Source organism: Toxorhynchites rutilus, chromosome 3 (genome assembly GCF_029784135.1).
Source record: "Toxorhynchites rutilus septentrionalis strain SRP chromosome 3, ASM2978413v1, whole genome shotgun sequence".
In the NCBI taxonomy this organism is placed as follows: domain Eukaryota; kingdom Metazoa; phylum Arthropoda; class Insecta; order Diptera; family Culicidae; genus Toxorhynchites; species Toxorhynchites rutilus.
Window position 1 is genome coordinate 73,681,462 of NC_073746.1, and position 6,385 is coordinate 73,687,846.

Below are 6,385 nucleotides of genomic sequence, written 5' to 3' on the forward strand. Positions count from 1 at the left end.
CAGTGTTACATGGATAGAAAACATTAAAATAAACTCTTTCACATGAATGTATTTTTAAATTCCCAGAGAAACTGGCAGATTATTTTCAGTAACGATTAGATATTTCCACATTTTCCTCGATACTGGAAGCCCACCAGTGGTTAATACTAACTCGATAACCACCTGTTAATAGTACTTGATTGAAAAATATTTGGTCACAGTGTTACATGGATAGAAAACATTCAAATAAACTCTTTCACATGAATTTATTTTTAAATCCCCAGAGGAACTGGCAGATTATTTTCCAGCAATGATTAGATTTTTCCGGAACTTTCTCGATGCTGAATGGCATCGAAACGGAAAGAATTCTGCGCGTGTATGTGTCGATCCTTCGCCGTCCACCTCCTCCGGCACGTTAGGCAACGATGTTGTCTTGTCGGTGTCCTCACGAAAACTGAATGTTTCTCACCACCAGAATATCGCTTAAGTATGCTTTTTGTGTGTGATTGAATCGAGAGAAGGTGTGGTTTACGATGGCAATTTGGAAGGCAAACTAGAGGGGAATGAACTCTCTGAGCTCGGAACTTTCGGCGACTGAGCAATAATCGATAGCGGGCGCATACAATATTGGATACGGAAATATCCTACTGATGGGGAAGAATAATCTTCAGGAGCTATCCTGTTAATTGCGATTGATTGAAAAATCACAAAACCAAATGTATTTGGTCACAGTGTTACATGGATAGAAAACATTCAAATAAACTCTTCCACATGAATGTATTTTTAAATTACCAGAGGAACTGGCAGATTATTTTCAGCAACGATTAGATATTTCCACATTTTCCTCGATACTGGAAGCCCTCCAGTGGTTAATACTAACTCGATAACCAACTTTTAATAGCACTTGATTGAAACATATTTGGTCACAGTGTTACATGGATAGAAAACATTAAAAAAAACTCTTTCACATGAATGTATTTTTAAATTCCCAGAGGAACTGGCAGATTATTTTCCAGCAATGATTAGATCTTTCCGGAATTTTCTCGATGCTGAATGGCATCCAAACGGAAAGAATTCCGCGCGTGTATGTGTGTGTAGCGATGTCTTCCCGGGGAACCGTTTGTGACATCACTCTCCTCCTGATGGATTCCCTTCTGGCCTAGGGTGCACAAACAGGCTCTTGGTGACACCGTTCATCCGCGCTTTCATGATAAACGAAGAGCTTCACCACAACAGCGACAACATGCTCCAATCGCTGTTCAATTAGAACTGAGTGGATTTCCGAGCGGCGCTCGCTTATATACCGATTGGTGATTTCAATAGCCTGTTTTGAAAGCAATTTTAAGACTATTGAAACAAGTTTATGGATCAAAAAGTAACAAGTATAGAACGCGTAGACATTTTATCCTTCGAATGAAGTGTTTATCATACCATTTCGTTCAGTTGTTTAGGAGCTATTAACGCTCAAAATCTCGGTCTCCGGCGTAACGCTTTCGTTTTCGAAACTTTGATTTTACACCCCGGTATAGAAATGAAAGACGTAGTCCTACGTCAAAAAATTGGTAAAATTTAACAGGTGGAGGGAATCGGTAGCATGAACGAGTCAAGCTCTTTGATTGTCAGAAAATGTGAGTTTTTTGATCGTGGTTTTAAAGTTTTTTTTTCCCGCTGATTAAACAAACTTTTCGTATAAAGGGTGTGTCACATCAAATTGCATCACGGAAAAAACGCTGTAGAAATTTAATTTTTAGGAATTATATCTCCAGCTCTCGCTTATAATCAGATAAGAGTGTATAGATCACGTTGGCCATGCTTCACTGTCAATTTTTCGTAAATTTGGAAAAATGTCGTCGAACGAAAAAGAGCGTCGTGAATTAATCCTGCGCACTCATTTCGAGAATCAGGAGTTGTCACATCGGGACATCGGTAAGATGCTGGGAATTGACCAATCCACGGTCAGCAGAGTACTAAAACGATACTTCGAGAACCTAACCATCGACCGAAAAGTAAAGAACGGCAAAAATGGATGCTCCGTCAGTGAAAAAGATCACAAGCGCGTAGTTAAGCAGTTTAGACGTGATCCGAGAAGTTCGGTCCGGGATGTCGCCAATAAGCTGAATTTGTCAAGTTCATTCGTCCAGCGGACCAAGCAGCGGGAGGGCCTGCGTACATACAAGGTTCAGAAGGCTCCTAACCGCGACGAAAGGCAAAACATGGTGGGGAAGACGCGAGCCCGGAAGCTGTACACCGAAATGCTGACGATGCCGCATTGCCTGGTAATGGACGACGAAACCTACGTCAAAGCGGACTTTCGTCAGCTGGCGGGCCTGTTGTTCTTCTCCGCAGAGGACAAATTCAGCGTTCCGGAGGAAATTCGCAAGCAGAAACTATCCAAGTTTGCCAAAAAGTACATGGTGTGGCAAGCGATCTGCTCTTGCGGAAAGCGGAGCGCCCCCTTCGTGATGACCGGCACGGTAAACGGGCAGGTTTACCTTAAGGAGTGCCTACAGAAGCGCTTACTACCAATATTGAAGCAGCACGAGGGCCCGACCATCTTCTGGCCGGATCTCGCTTCGTGTCACTATTCAAAGGACGTGTTGGAGTGGTACGAAGCCAACGGGGTCACCTCCGTGCCAAAGGAAATGAACCCGCCCAACGCGCCGGAGTTTCGCCCAATAGAGAAATATTGGGCGATTATGAAGCAGGCCCTCCGGAAGAACCCAAAAGTTGTCAAATCGGAGACGGACTTCAAGAGAAAATGGATTTCTGTTCAAAAAAAAACTACAACCTGACGTTGTACAGAACCTTATGGACGGGGTAAAGAGGAAGGTGCGAGCATACGGGCTTGAGCTCGAAGTATGAATAAAAAGAAAATGCCAAAAGTTGTTTAATAGTTTTTATTTTACTGTCTAAAATTTTCAAAAGGATCGGTCTACTGGGCGAATTTCTACAGCAGTTTCTCCGTGATGCAATTTGATGTGACACACCCTTCATTAAGGGTGTCAAATCATAATACAGGTCACGTTTATATGAAATAAAGTAAAGGATAATAACTAATTTTTGCCACGAACGGATTTTGGCGATTTACATACCGTTCTGAATCATATTTCGGACGCTTAAGGCATTTGATGCAGAAAACAGATCTAAACTTAATGCAAGGTGTTATTTGGATGATGTTATGAATAAATTAGCTCAATATGCTTTTAAGCTTTCTACTTTGGTACCTGTTTGATTGAAAACATTAAAAATTATCGAATAAAATTCTTTTCAAATGAAGCGAATAAGAATCAAACTTCGGACACTAAATCGAAATTCGGACAGATTGAATTCAAATTTCGGACACTTTATTTTGTATTTTTTGGACGAAAATTACATTACACTTGATTATATTTTATAGTCAACTGCGAAACACTTACCAAGCAATCACAGTAAACTGTTAACGATGATGAGAACTGATGAAACACGGGAGAAATTTAGGGGCTCAGAATGCAAGGGGTGTGACCCTTTCATTCTAAGCCCCAAAATTTAAATATTTATGAACGGGTAATTCTACGTGCTCACGCTTAGGAAACGTCAAACACAAACGATACTGAGTAGTGTTATAAGATTTGTGCCGATTATGTTATAATTCAAATGTAGTTCTCATGTGAAATGATAGTGAAACCAAGGGATTACTCTAAAGAAGCAATTATGATATTAATTTGATAGTTATATCATCAGTGCAGTAAGCATTTCAAGATATTAGAACATAGTGTCCGAAATATGATGTCAGAACGGTAGTTATATACGATCACTTCGATTCTCGCGGAGCCGATTTTTATTTTTAGGAGAGCTATGATTGCCGGAAAATGGTTTTGTTTTCAGTGACTTCTTGATGCCGATAATGGTTTTTCACTTCTTCAGTATAGATAAAAACATTGCATGAAAACATGCAGTAACATTGGGTTTTATCGTGAAGTGAACATGAAATGGGTTAGTATTTATACAACTCAGACGCTATCCAAATGCAGGTCGTTCAGAAGCTGTCTAAACAGGCTAACGTTGATAAAGTTAACTTTGATTTTTTGCTTCATATTTTCAGTACTAAATGAGAGACGAAAAAGCATTCTCGGTGAACTTCGGAGATAGAGATTTTCCCACATCTCTTTCTCCCTGAAAAATAATTTTCGGTGAAAAAGAACCCAGTCTACTTTGTTGTGTCAAATCGGTTCCAAAAAATGGTGTCGACAACGGTGCCGATGTCGTGCCATTTTGCAATGATTATGTCGACCTACAGTTCGTATTCGATTACCACTTACGAGCCAACACTGTGCCAATCTGGCACCGCGTCGACCGATTGAAAAACTGCTCGGCTCTGTTTATAGCATCATTTGTTCTCATAAAAGTTGAAATAAACATTAAAAAACACCGTCGCTAGAAATTATTTCATTTATTTACAATGCAGATTACTAACACTGACAAAATGGCGTATATGCTGTAGAACTATCAGGTACGGCTAGAGTACAGCTTCATTTCAGATGACGCAATGTTATGCAGCATTTCGCTGATGTGGACGAATAACATTTTAACTGAAATGTATATGCAGACATAAATACTTTGATTGCTATGAATTGTGCAATTGAGTATTACCTGAACAACCCTATTCAGCTAAATTCTGGGATGTTGATAGCATCACCGATTGATGTGTTCGATGCAATCGTTAAATGTAAATACGGGTCCAATACCAGCTGCCGATGAAGGAGGTGCCAATTTGAGGATCGGTAACTGTTGCGATGGACCCTTGAATGCATGGTATCAGACGTTCTTCCACAACTGCGACATACTCTGAAATTAAATGCATTTTATCTAACAAATTATTAAATTGATATACAAATTTAGCTGCTATTGACTCACGTTTAATCGCCGGTTTTCAACACACATAACTGGAACTTCCCTCCTAGTGCGTGGATAGTACATTGCAGCAGTCGTTGGTACTGTTATCCTTAAAGTCTGTCCATTGTTTCGCATCCCTCACATCAGTGTCAGCTGAAATTCGAAGAAAAAGGCGTTAAATATGATATATAATTGTAAATTGGGGAAGAATTACTTGCTCAAGAAAATTGTTTACTCCGTTCACTTCTCTCGCTTTTATTTATATGAGTGACAGTCCAGTGTGAGAAAATAGGCTGCTGTGATGGCGAATCGCTCAATTCGTGTAGTTTTATTGTGATTATAGCAGAAGCTTAGGGCAGTGCTGCCTGCGGGTGGCAAAGCGGGGTAAAATTCCGGCACTTTTGTAGCACTTTTCGTCACTCGGTCGACACTGTGCTTATAACCGCTCGAAAATATAGGAATCTGGGAAGAGACGAAAATTCCAACATTACACTACTCATCGAAAACTAGATTGATTGACTGAATACTTATCTTGCAGCCGAGTGAAAATTCCGATCTCAGATCGTAGTACGCTGTGTGTCAGGGAAACACCTAGAAAACTAGAAACTCTTAGTTCCCTGTTTTAACATATTACCTGTCGTGAATTTTATGATTATCTATACTGTGATAGTTTATTAGAGAGTGTCCAAATCGATTGTTGCAATAATCTCGCAAATCATTCGAGAAATGGCGAGAAAGACGTAATCCTACGTCAAAAGGGAATGTAAAAATTGTCAAGAAATGTTATGGTCATTATTTTGTTTTATTCCATACATCTTTCTGGTTGTTTTGAACTGTGTTAGAAATTTGAATAATTGGCTTTGGCGTCTAATATTGGATCAAACAATATCCCAGCATATGTATGTGCTAGTGCTAGATCGAGAAATTGAACTGAGATTCAATCCAAACCACAACCGTCCTCGGAAACACCCGACAATACTTCTCTGAAACTCGAACACCGCCCCGCCGTCAAGACGGGAAGACTCATAAAGCCTCAAAATCGTATAAATAATTCAGTCTCACAAACCTGCTAATGGCCGTAAAGCCCAAAAAGGTCGTAATTTTTCATATGCTTGCTCAATTTAAAAACCTGTGTCATGGCCAAGCGGAAAGGAAAGAAGAAACAGATTGCGAAATCTGCCTGGAGGTCGTAAAAACAAACTGCCGAATCTTCGTAGATTTGAAAATATCAAATAACTATATCTACTGTTATTTATAGATATTCCACCTTCCAGATCTTCCGTCACACGATCAAGAGCTGAGGAAGAAGTAAACAAAAACAACTCATAAACCACATCTCGATTCACTTGAATCATCAACCTGTTCGTTGATGCATAAAAATTGGCCCATTGTTTCCAAATTAAATATTCCGCCTCCTGTCGGCTCGGTCGGTCGGTCGGTCGCTCTCTTTCTCTCGTGCTTGTCTCACGTTCTACGCCCATTTGCGCTGGTAGCGGTACCGCGAGAGGCAACGATGACGGGCAAAAACAAAAAA

At 40.1% G+C, this 6,385-nt stretch overlaps 1 long non-coding RNA gene across 1 annotated transcript; it reads right to left on the bottom strand.

The window, feature by feature from the left end:
• Window positions 1-4,638: 4,638 nt before the first annotated feature.
• Window positions 4,639-5,208, bottom strand: LOC129776846 (uncharacterized). Its single transcript, XR_008743166.1, has 3 exons — window positions 5,066-5,208; window positions 4,873-5,004; window positions 4,639-4,803 (listed from the first exon to the last, which is right to left on the bottom strand). It is a non-coding gene; the product is annotated as an uncharacterized LOC129776846 (long non-coding RNA).
• Window positions 5,209-6,385: the final 1,177 nt, after the last annotated feature.